This window comes from Centrocercus urophasianus, unplaced genomic scaffold, assembly GCF_019232065.1.
Source record: "Centrocercus urophasianus isolate 14NV4802_14NV808 unplaced genomic scaffold, USGS_Curo_1.0 seq_11, whole genome shotgun sequence".
In the NCBI taxonomy this organism is placed as follows: Eukaryota; Metazoa; Chordata; class Aves; order Galliformes; family Phasianidae; genus Centrocercus; species Centrocercus urophasianus.
In genome coordinates this window covers 132,358-144,991 of record NW_024884253.1, presented here as the reverse complement: position 1 = coordinate 144,991, position 12,634 = coordinate 132,358, and the positions used below count along the sequence as shown (strand labels likewise).

At 44.7% G+C, this 12,634-nt stretch overlaps 1 protein-coding gene across 1 annotated transcript in view; it reads right to left on the bottom strand.

The window, feature by feature from the left end:
* The window catches only part of ZC3H3 (zinc finger CCCH-type containing 3), a 159,303-nt gene that overhangs the window by 90,510 nt on the left and 56,159 nt on the right, over positions 1-12,634 (bottom strand). The gene's annotated exons all lie outside the window — the stretch shown is intronic.

Genomic DNA, 12,634 nt, shown 5'->3' with positions numbered 1-12,634 from the left:
TCACTCACAGAATCATTAATTAAGGTTGGAAAAGATCTCCAAGATCCCCAAGTCCAGCCCCAACCCATCCCACCAAACCCACCAAACCACGTCCCTTGGAGACACATCTCCACATTTCTTGCACACTTCCAGGGACGATGACTCCACCAACTTCCCTAGGCAGCCTGTTCCAATGCTTGGCCACTCTTTCCAATAAGAAAATTTTCCTAATATCCAACCTCCATTTGGAAAAGATTTCTGCTTTTAATCATTCCCATTTTCAGAATATTTTGAAGGATGATCTACACTTCAGTTTTATTCTGCTGAATGTTTCATGCAATTAACAGCTATGTGTTTGACTCTGGTTTTCCTCCACGTGATAGCTAGCAATTTTTTTGGCAGCTTTAAGGAATGCATCTAATTGCCTGACTTTTATAACATACAGCTATAACTGCCCAGATAATTAAAGCTGACACTACATGCTGAGACTAAGTCTTCTGGTTTTATAACTGATTTAAAGGGCTGGCTGTTTTTCTTTGGAGATGCTCTAATTAAAATTATTGCAAGGTTGAGAGGGGAAAACCAGAAGCATTACTTTCCCTGAAAATGTGGTACTCGATCCCACGTCCATCTCTGCAAGAAGTGCCTCCCCGACAACCACGATGCTGCTTGTGCATCTAAACAAGCAAAGCAGGAAAATGCATTTTATTTTCTTTCTGGTCCATTCACCAGCAAGCTAATGTCTCAATGCTGGGTTCAAGAGGGATAAAGCAGGAAATTCCCTTTCCCAAACTCAGCTCGAGCCTTACAACTTCTGATAAGGGGATGGAGAGAAGCGAGATCGGTAGATAAATCACCAGAATTTTTCATGATAAAGATGAAGATCACGAGGCTTCTCTATGCTCTGCTGTAAAGATAAATGCTCATGGAGCACAGGGCATGCAGAGGGATTCACAGCCTTCAGTTTTGCCTATAAAGTGTCAGGCGTGCTCACGACAGCGCACAAACAAGCACTTTTATGCAGAGGTGATAAAACTGGGATGGCGCTGCTGTTCGCGTCTCTTAAGAGATTTTCTTTCACATCCCCAGCACTCTGCTTTTTAATTCCTACTTAGGAGCCCTGTATAATTAATATATCAGAATAATGCCTGCAGGCAGGTTATCTCGTGCTAAGAACTGGACTTTGATGTTGCTTGAGAGAAAAGCATGCTGCTGTCGGCAGCAGGCATCAATAAAGTTCTGAGTGCAGGCGCATGAAATCAGCCAGGAAATGTTTAACAACCTGAAAAGCCAGGAAGTTAGCACCAGTGACCTAAGCTTCAGGTTGATTTGGAATAAAAATTAAATAAGATACTCATTAAATACTCCCCAGAGTTAAGAAAGGGGAATGACATTTTCTTTTTTTTGGGGGGGGATGGGGGGGAATGGAGGGTCCTAACACCTCTTCAGTTCCCAAGTATTTAGGCTACTTTTACTAACCCAGCCTCCAAACAAATGACATTTAAGATGCTCTCAAGGAAATAAATGGGCTGACAGTTGGACTGGACGATCTTAGAGGTCTTTCCAACCTTAAAGATTTTACGAAAAGATGAAACAACCAGAGGAACTGCAAATACTCACAGCCTTAATGGTGAACGAAGGAAGACAGAGGAAAGAGAACAAAAAACAATTTGGCTTTTCAGTATTTCCCTGCCTTTGGAATTTTCACAGAATCACTAACTTTGGAAAAGACCACTAAGGTCATCAAGTCAACCCATCTTCACCATGCCAACTCACAGAATGATGAAGGTTGGAAAAGACCTCTAAGATCATCTAGTTCAACCATCAACCCAACAACACTATGCCCTCTAAACCATGTCCTCAGTGCCACCTTTACATGTTTCTTGAACTGCTGCAGGGACAGTGACTCCACCACCTCTTGTTGCAATATTTGACCACCCTTTCAGAGAAGAAATTGTTCCTAATATCCAGCCTGAATTTCCCTTGGTACATTTGAGGCCATTACCTCTCATTCTTAGTATCCCACTAACTTCTTTAGGGCAGCTAGAAGGATCTTTAAAGCTCCTTGCAAGGCTCGAGCACTAAGTGCAATTAGAATCACTTCCAAACAGCAGCAAAACCTTCGGAGAACTACATTTAAGCTTGCAGTATATGAACAACAACAGGATTTGCAAATTTGCACAACTGTGATGAAATCCCGCTTGTTCCCATTGTCAACCCTGCAAAACCACATCCCCAAACCTATTCTCACCACAACCCCAAATCCTCCCCAAACAGCACCAGCTGACCCTTCACCTCCACTGCTCTAACCGTGCAAAATTATTAAGGTAGGAATCTGTCAGTCGCACTGCTAACATTTATTTTTTTTTTAACCACTATGCATTGTCACTCATCAACCCAACACCTAATCCACGTCTTGCACGGAAAAGAACTCCCAAATTGTTGCAGCTTTCAGGTGTCCCCAGTGCCGGCACGCAGACGGGCTGGCACCTGGTAAACTCCATTCCCCAGCAATAATTGGATGTTGTATTCATGCCAGAGCCGCTCTTCGGAAAGCGCCCGCATGCACGCTCCAGCATTAAGCACCTTCTGAAAGAGGCTCTCCGAAGAGCTCAGTTTTCTATTATTACTTGCTAGCTGAGGGGTTTTGTGTAGATAATCATGTTATTTAGATAGGATGTTGGTTTAATTCCCTTCATTACAGGCTCCCAGGGTTGTAATTTTTTTTCTCCACATGATGTATTCCCCGTGGCACATTTCACTCAAATCAAACACTTTACGCTTTTATTACAAACAATACCCCAGCGTCCCCCGTTATCAGCCCAGCACACACATGCACACTCCTCGCAGAGATCCAGAGGTCAGTTCTAATGACTAATCGATCTCATTAGCTTTCCTAATTAAAAACTTTACTACCGCAATGGAAGACAAACTACAAAAAAACTGCTTGCATCATATTTGAATGGGATATGAGCACCATTTATCAGGCCACGCTCGCAGCCTGTGCTGTGCTGCTGAGTTGGAGCTTTGCTTGGAGCCATGACTCCCCTACCACCATTTGCTCAGGGATGGGGAAAAACCTGGTAAGGGGCTCCAGTGCTTTTTGCTGCCCTTTGGATGGGCAGCTGGGTGGCAGAGATCCTTTCTGTGGCACTCATCCTTCATCTGAACAGATGTAGCACAGGACCACACATACTTCTTTGAAGCTGATGTCAGCCCATCCCCATCATGCCCATTCGAAGAATCATTAAGGCTGGAAAAGACCTCTAAGATCACCAAATCCAACCCGATCCATTCTCACCATGCCCACTCAATCACGTCCCTCAGTGCCACATCTCCACAGTTCTCAAATACCTCCAGGAATGGTGATTCCACCACTTTCCTGCTCAGTCTGTTCCAGTGCCTGACCACACTTTCAGAGAAGATATTTTTCCTCATATCCAACCTGAACCTCCGTGGTACAACTTGAGACCATTACCTCTCATCCTTTTCATCCTTATTCTGAGTAGGTGTGGCCCAGGACCAAAAATCCTCTTCCAAGCAGATGTAGTCCAGGGTCATACACTCTTTCTCTGAGCAGATGTGGTCCAGTACCACACATGCTTCTTCTCAGTAGATACTGTTCATGACCAGAGGGTGATGAGAGGCCTTATTTCAGCTCATATTTTGCCATGGAAGGGGGATATATGAAGCAAGGAGAGCAAAACACCTCCTGGGATGTCTACAGGAGAGCTGGAAGCAACATGAGGTCCAGCTCACCTTCTAGCATCCCCAAATCATGCACATGGCTGTGCTCTGATTTCTCCTCTTCCCACACCATCCCAACTGCCTCTTATTTCCACTCTGTGCCTCCCATACGTTAATGAAGTATTTAAAAGTGATAGGGTAAGCTTTTTTTTTTTTTATTCCTCCCTCGATGCAAAATTAAGTTGACTTACAAGCAAGTTTCCACCAAAAAAAAAAAAAAGAAAAAAAAGAAAAAAGTAAACCTTTTGTAAAAAGATGTATTTGTCCCCATGGCAAGAAAAATGGAGGGGAACATTGACCTGCTGTTAATTACAACAAATCTTTCCTTGACATTAAATTTTAATCATTCACATCTGCCAGAAGGACAAAAGGAGGCGAGGAAGGTATTAGCCAAATCTGTCTGTTTCTCCATCAAATCAGGGCGTTTCTGCTAGTTTTCCTCCTGCCATTTACAACAATAGAAACTAAACCCATTTGGGTGATATGCTACAGAAAAGTGAAAAAGTTCTGGAATCAGCAGAGTAAATCCTACTGCTGGGAAAAAGAATGTTAAATGAACGCGGATACATTTCCAGGAGTATTAACTCCTAAATTCAAGGGATTCTCTCAGAAAGTGATGTGGGAGACAGTACATCCCATGTGGGTACGGGGATTGCTCAGGCAGCAAAAGAAGAGGACAAAAAGGGATAATAATGGGTGCTGTGGGCCATGAAGTGACAGCTGAGAGCCCACCTGGGTCCCTGAGCTATGAAGCTCCAGGCACCGGGGTAAGCATGAAGCTGCTTCTGCTGTTAAATCCCACTCAGAAGCAGTGGGAAGGGACAGGAACATTTATTTTCCAGCACTCGGAAGCGAGATGAGAGCAACAAATGCACAAATGCAAATTGCACCTTTGATAGGGATTGCACCTTAGATATGGTGCCGGTGTTGTGAACTGCATCAGAGGAAATATTGGAGGTGCTGCACTCCAGCAGAGCCACCCAGAGCAGCCCTTTATATTCCATCCTGACCACTAAACTGCCATAAAAGCAATGCAGAGGTTGAAAACCTCCGATAAAACTGGATTGCTTCCTCAAAGCCAGGCATTAGGAAGTAAAATAAAAAGCTAAGGACTAAAAACAGCACACTGTGTGCTACTGGCATCTTTCAGAACTCCTGATACAAGTTCTGGTGTTATCAGGGATTGTAAAAAAGACTGCACTCGAAGCCTAAAAACAGCTCCAAGAACATGACAATTTCTGTCAAAGGGCCATGAATTTATCATCTCAAGATGACTTCTGAAAAGCACAGGACTGTCACAGACTGAAAGTGAGGATGTGATGGGAAATGAGGGCAGCCTCTAATGGATGCAGTGGGAGAGCTGAAACTGCAGCATCATGCTCACTGCGTCAAAGTTTATTCCAAAAACAAACAATTTTCAGCTCTGAAATCAAATTCACAAGAAAGGGAGGAAGGAGGACCCAGGGAACTACAGGCTGGTGAGCCTCACCTCTGTGCCTAGGAAAATCATGGAACACGTTCTCCTAGTAGACAGATTTAGGCACATGAGGGATGAGTGGGTGATCTGAGACAGCCAGCAAGGCTTTACCAAGGGAAGGTTTTGCCTGACCAATCTGGTGAACTTCTATGATGGAGTGATGAAATCAGTGGACAAATGAAAGGCAACTGCTGTCATTTACCTGGATTTGTGCAAGGCCTTTGACACGGCTCAACATTGCATCCTTCTCTCTAAACTGGAGAGATACAGATTTGAAAGGTGGAGTATTCAGTGGGTACGGAATAGGTTGGAAGGCTGTAGGCAGAGGTTGTGGTGAATGGAACTATGTTCTGGTGGAGGCTGGTGATGACTGGTGACCCCCAGGGGTCTGTCCAGAGTCTGGTGCTCTTCAACATCTTTATCGATGTTACGGATGATGGGCTCAAGTGCACCCTCAGCAAGCTTGTCAATGACACCAAGACGAGCTGTGTTGGCTGACACATTAGAAGGAAGGGATGCCATCCAAAGGGACCTCGATAAACTGGAAAGGTGGGCCTGGGTGAACCTGATGAGGTTCAACAAAGCAAAGTGCAAGGTTTTGCGCTCGGGTCAGAGAAATCCTGGATACATATTAAGACTGGGAGAAGAACTCCTTAAGAGTAGCCTTGTGAAGAAGAACCTGGGGTCCTGGCGGATGAAAAACTGAATCAAAAGTGTGCTCCTGCAGGTCAGAAGGTCAATAGTATCCTGGGCTCCATCAGAAGAGGGGTGGCAACAGGGACAGGGAGGTGACTGTCACTCTCTACCCTCGTGAGGCCCCATCTGGACTACTGCATTCAGGTCTGGGGCCACCACTACAGGAAAGATGTGGAGCTGTTGGAAAGGGTCCAGAGGAGGGCCACGAAGATGATCAGAGAGCTGGAGCACCTCCCTTACAAAGACAGGCAGAGGGAGTTGGGCTTATTCAGCCTGGAAAAGAGAAGGATGTGGTTGCTCCATCCCTGGAGGTGTTCAAGACCAGGTTGGATGAAGCAACCATTTCCCATCCTATCCTCACTTCCAGTCTGAACCCTGGGCAACCTGCTCTAGTACCAGATCTGGAGGTTGGTGGCCCTGCCTGTGGCACAGGGTTGGAACTTAATGATCCTTGGGGTCCCTCCCAACCCAAGCCATTATGATTCTACGATCAAATGCCTTCACTATGGGGTTTGTTCAAAGCCTGGAAATAAAGATTCAGCAAAATGCCAACAAGAAGCCAGAAAAAAGCCAGCGAAACACCAACAAAATGTCAACAAAAAGCCAATGAGAAGCCAATAAAATGCCAACTAAACACCAACAAAATGCCAAGAAGCCAACCAGAAGCCAACAAGAAGCCAACTGAAAACCAACAAAAATCCTCAATATCCCTTCCTGAACTCCCACAGTGATGTTGTGGCTCACCATCATGTTGTCACAGCAGGCAAGCTGCTATGGTTTCCTTTCACTCGGGATGTTTTCTCCCACTGTTGTTATTTAAGGTTGCTATTACACTGCTCAAACTCTTTCAAGACAAACAGCACACAAATCAGAACGGAGAAATCCATCCAGCAAGCTACCACTTTGCTCTAGATTTATTTCAAATATTGCTTTCCTCCCTCCCTGGAATTAGAGTGCCTAATGCTTGAGCCCAGCAATTCCTGGGAATTCCTTGCTTACTTCGTGGTACCACCATGCCCATAGATCACAGACATCCTCACTGCATGCTTTACCAACCTCAGGAAGTCCCAGACTTCCCTTTTTTGTACTACTCTGGTGAAGGCATGGCTAAAAGGTGATGTTCAGCTTCAGGATAACTCAAAGGAAGGAGATAAATATAAGACAAATATAACAAAAAAAAAAAACCAAACCAAAACAAAACAAAAAAAACTGCCTACTCTTTACATCTCAGAGGAGAATATGTGGGAAGTGGAAACACATAGCTAAAGTTATCAAGGGCTATCAAGAGAAAAGGAAAATTCACCACTGGAACAGAGGCATTTTACAGCATGCAAGAAGCACATCATAGCAATCTGGCCCCTAAACCAATCAAATGCAAGTAAACTGCCTGCATACAGAATGGTATTTAAAATAATTTTAACTGGAGGCACCATTGGGTCCACCTGGTCCAACTCCTGCTAACCCAGAGCTGTGCTCAGTCCTGTGCCCAAGCTGGACTGGAGATCCCCTGCTCCTTTCTGGTCCCTGTACTGAGTAATGGGCTGAGGGAGCTCCTTGGCTCCAGTTGGACCCCAGGCCTCTCGGCCTGTCACTGGGCAATGTTGGCTCAATCTTTTTGTACCTCCCTGCAGGGATTTATGGACATTAGTGGGATCCTCCAATCCTACCCTGTCCCAGGCTGAGCAGTTCCAGATCCATCAGCTTCTCCTCCAAGCTGAGCTCCAGGCCCTTGGTCACTATGATGGCCTTCTATTGGGCTCTCCCCAGTATGCCCAGCTCCTTCCTGCTCTGAACACAGCACACAAGCAAGGCTTCCCCAGTACTGAGCAGAGGACAGGATCCCCTCTCTTTACTGGCAATGCTTTGCTCAATGCAGCCCAGAAAACCCTCAGCCTTCTTTGCCCAAGAGCCCTTCACTGCCTCACATCCCACTCACCAGGACCCCAGTTCCTTTCTGCAAAGCTGTTCCCGGCTGGGTGCCACCAGTCTCTACTGCTTCTCCCCACGTTCAGGCACTCTGCATTTGGGAAAAGCCTCATGGGCCACTCTCATCATTCCACACCCTCGTGGTAACCCAACACCAGGGTGGTTTCCAGGAACAAAGCTTCAGGGAAAGCTGTGGCTTCAAGGAGATGCTGGTTCCCCATAGACTGCACGCACAGAGGGGAAAATGCAGATCACAGAATCACAGAATAGAGTCATTAATGTTGGAGAAGACTACCAAGATCATCAACTCCAACCGCAACCTATCTCCACCATGCCCACTAAACCACATCCCCAAGTGCCACATCTCCAACCTTTTTGAACACCTCCAGGATGGTGACTCCACCACCTCTTTGGGAAGCCTCCTGTAATGCCTGAAATTCTTCCTAAGATTAATGGGGGCTTGGGGCCACAACGGTTTTCCTTTTTATCAACCCAAAACTTTGTTTTACCTGCTTTCCTGCAGCAGAGAAAACAACACTTTCTCAGTGATTTATTCATTAGTGATGGACTTGAGATCTTAATTTCTGCTATAAAATCAATGCAGGAGGGAATATAAAAATCCTGGAATACAAAAAAATTAAAAGCCCTACATCATAGTTCACCTCTATGTTCCCACCTATTAAATAGGTGGTTTGGTTGGGATGCAATCTAAGAAGGACTCCTTGATAGGAAAACAAAAACAGAATGACACAAAAATACCATGTTACTGTAGAGTCTGCAATAAAACAGGAGGATATATCCAGTGGTGGAAAATATAGGGCAAAATGGAACAGCAGAGGGAAGATGGGACAAAACAAGAAGGCAGCAGCTGAGCTTGGTGACCTTATTCCTTGGTGAAAAAGGGAAATTAAACAGAATAATTTGTGAGAAAAAAAAGAAGGGTCTCAGCAGCTAAAAGCTGAAGAGTCACAAAGAGCCAGCATGGCTCTTCCTCCAACAGCCCAAAAAAAGTCGCCAAAGGAGGTTGTAGATCTGCCCAATTTCTGCACGGACCTTTCAAGAGTTCCAATAATTACACATAAAATGATCTTGCAGCATGGATAGACCTGTGGATTAACCTGAATAAAGTTTCATCGGAGCTCTTACCTCTCTTTCCTAGCAGCAAATCCTTTTGGTGTTTCGCATTAAACTAGGAACACCTGGAAAATGTTGGCCCTAAGCCACACAGCTTGGTGTCTTTTGTTCTGGGTACCAACTTGGCCAAGTCCCTAGAGTTAACAAAAGGATTTGGGATTACAGTAATGCTGTTACGAATTTAGTGTGAAAACAGACACCGGTATTAAGGGATGATTATCACAGAGCATGTTCAATATGTTCACACAGAATGGCACAGCAAGAGGTTAATTATATTGCTACTGGAATCAGCTTCCAAAAGGACCATCCTTCGATTTAAGAGGGGAATTTAATTTTCACACTCATTCAGTTCTGAGTTCTTTCAAGAGAGACGGCTATTTATGCCAGAATGTAAATGATGGTATATGATCATGAACTGCTGCTTAATAGGAAATAAATCCAATTGATCAAAAGTGCTTTACCTGCAACCCCAAGTAAGAGGACAACAGGAGCACAGGCTTTACAGCTGAAGTGTTTTAGCAGACACCAAGTGCAACTCTTTGCCTAGCATTGCAGCCACTTTCAACTGGGAACATTTGGGGAATTAATACCAAATCTGCTTCACTAATTCCTTATATTAAATGGACCACAGGCAGGGTTGAAGTTAATGTAAGCCATCAGGCATAACAATGCACGGGGGCAATGGCACTTGCTAGAGATCAACTCTGGAAACACTCATTAAAATGAGGGAAAGTATTAAAATCCACATATACTGTTACAAGAACTGCAATTGCACCCAAACTTGCAGGTTGGAAGCAAAAAGTAGAGGAATTTGTTTCCTGGAATTATGGTGTTGGAGAAATAGCATCACTCGTATTCAAGGGAAAAATCAAACTGTCAAAAGCTCATCAAGTGTAAATTCCTTAAAGAGCGCTTTGGGGAAAATGTTTTGTGTAACATTTATGGAAAAGAAACATTTCTACATGGAAATACGATTAGACCAGGTAATTTATTCTCAGTTACAGTAAGTTACAACCCTGTCTGCCTTAGGCCCAAGGAGGACTCCATGTATTCATGCTGTGTTCTCACTGCATACAAGCTCAAAGTCCTGTTGTACTGGAGACAACAGGAATGGAGTAAAACCTTTGCACAGTGGGAACTGGAAGTCTGATGGACTGAAGGGCTTTTTCAAGATGTCATAGCAACTGCCATTAGCATGCCAATGAAAGACCCACTGATGTTGTCCCAGCAAAAGGCAAAACTGAAAATTGCTACTTCCAGCATCTCCCACCTCTTTCCTGGTCTCAGCCGAAGTTCTTTCCATTACCCCTCATCTTTGTGACACAGTTGCCCTCTCCAACTGCTACTACAGAACTAAAATTTACTTAATTCTTCTGAAATATCCCTTCAGTGGGACCAAACACAAAGAAATTCCTACATCATTCTAATTTCTTCAATGTCTTCTCCACGCGTTTTGACAAGTGTGGATCATGAAGACTAAAAGTCAAACCATCCCCACCATGTCCACTAAATCATAGAATCATTTGGGTTTGGGTTGGAAGAGACCTCAAAGATAATCTAGTCATCATCCAGCTATAGGCAGGGACACCTCCCACTAGACCAGGTAGTTCAAAGCCCCATCCAGCCTGGCCTTGAATGCTTTCAGGGAGGAGGCATCCACAGTCTCGCTTGGCAACCTGTTCCACTATCGTTCATCCCATCACCAGGATACAGGGCAGAGTATGACCTTCCCACACAGGCTAAGCACCAGCACTCTCCCCATCTCTTCCTGTGGTTTATACAGAATAAGTTCAAGACAAGGAAACAACATAACATCATGCAAAGCTGTAAACACTGGGGATGCTTCTTGATAGGATGGAACAGGATTGCAGCATTCCATTGGCACAAAAACTAAGGGAAAAGATTTCACTGTGCGTTCATGGTGAGTGGTATTTCACGGTGAAAAACGTCCAAAGACCAAAATGCAGAGAAGACAATGGCCAGGCTGGAGGTTGGATGAACTTTGAAGGCCATTTCCAACTCAAATGATTCCACAGATTTTCAATCACAGAACTGGACGGGTTCAGGGTCACGCTCAGGAAAGAGGTGTTCAAGTTTGCAGATCTGAACAGACCAGTACCAGAAAGACAGAGCTGTAAGAAAGCAATTCTCAGCGAAAGCACTGCTCTCATCCACTGCTAACCCCTCCAACCATTGTTCATGAACTTAAATTTTACCCTGTAGGAACACTCACACCGAGAAAGTCAGAAGCGCAGCGATTTAGTTCATCTGTCTCCCAGTTCTATCAATCCATCTTTCTGAGCAATCCACCCATCTGTTTAATCCATCCGAGCTCCTCTGCAGCCTCCTGTGCCCATTCATCTGTCTGCGCGCGCGGCATGATGCAGGCGTCTGCCCACAGGAGCGTCACTTCAAATTTGTCTGCTGCCAGAACTGTGACTGCTACACTACGGGTATTTCTGCAAGGTTCCTGCAACAGCCCCTCGCGTTTTACAAGGAATTAGGGGGAAAAAAAATAAAAAGGAAACTTTTATAGATGTGTTGCCACATGCGGGCGCGTTTCTTCCTTTCCACTTATGTTCCCACTTGGATGCAGGCATTCCCTGTTTCCATCCAAGGCTGAAATGCTGCCTATAGAGGAATCTATAAAGAATCACAGAATCACGTCTGAGTTTTGAAGGGTCACAGAAGGACTGAGTCCAATCCTTGCTCCATACAAAACTACTCAAACCCAAACCCTTACCTTAAGAGTGTTGTCCAAACAGTTGAACTCCAGAAGCTTGGGTCCATGACCACTGCCCTGAGCACTCTGTTTCACGTCCAACCACGCAGAAAGGCAAAGAACCTTTTCTAATATCCAGTCTGACCCTCCCCAATGCAGTTCCAAGCCATTAAGACTGTTTATGGGATACGGTTTCTTTGGGGTTTTTATTCAATCTCACCTTCCACTTTCAGATCAAAGGTGCTTAGGGTCAACATATCCAAATCCAAATGCAGAAATGCACCAACCACATCCTTGGCGCTGCTTTTGGAGCAGACAAGCAAGAGACTTTTTGCTTTAGAAACAACAGAAAATCCTCTTGACTTCAAGTACCAAATCCCCTGAACAGCACTGCTGGGGACTTTCAGTTTTTAACACACTAAATTAGGCATTTAAATCTTGCACACAGTGCTGAAGATTCATGATGTATGTCTCTCGGTCCTGGAAAGGCTAACAGTGATTTAATACATGGAGATCTTAACTGATGATTGGTATCCCATTATGCACCAACCGTCAGCACATTATACATCACAGCCAGCACTCCCCTTCCTCCATCCAGCAGGAAAATGCTTGCAGACTTCACATCCCTTACAGGGATGGATTCCTAATGCTCTGCAGACACACACAGATGAGTTATTTGTTCTTGTAACGCAAGCAGCTATTCAAAATTTGTCTCGCATTAAATATGGCCACCTAAGTGGCTTCAGCAGCAAGACAAACTTCTCCTTCTCTAAGCAAAACTTGCCACTTACTCGTCTTCCCCCTTGACCCTGGAGTTCCTGCAGCAGACAGCATTTGGAGGCAATAACTGGTTGAATTTAATCACAGAATCATAGAATCACGAAGGCTGGAAAAGATCATCGAGTCCAACCCCAACCCATCTCCACCATGCCCACGAAACCATGTCCCCATGT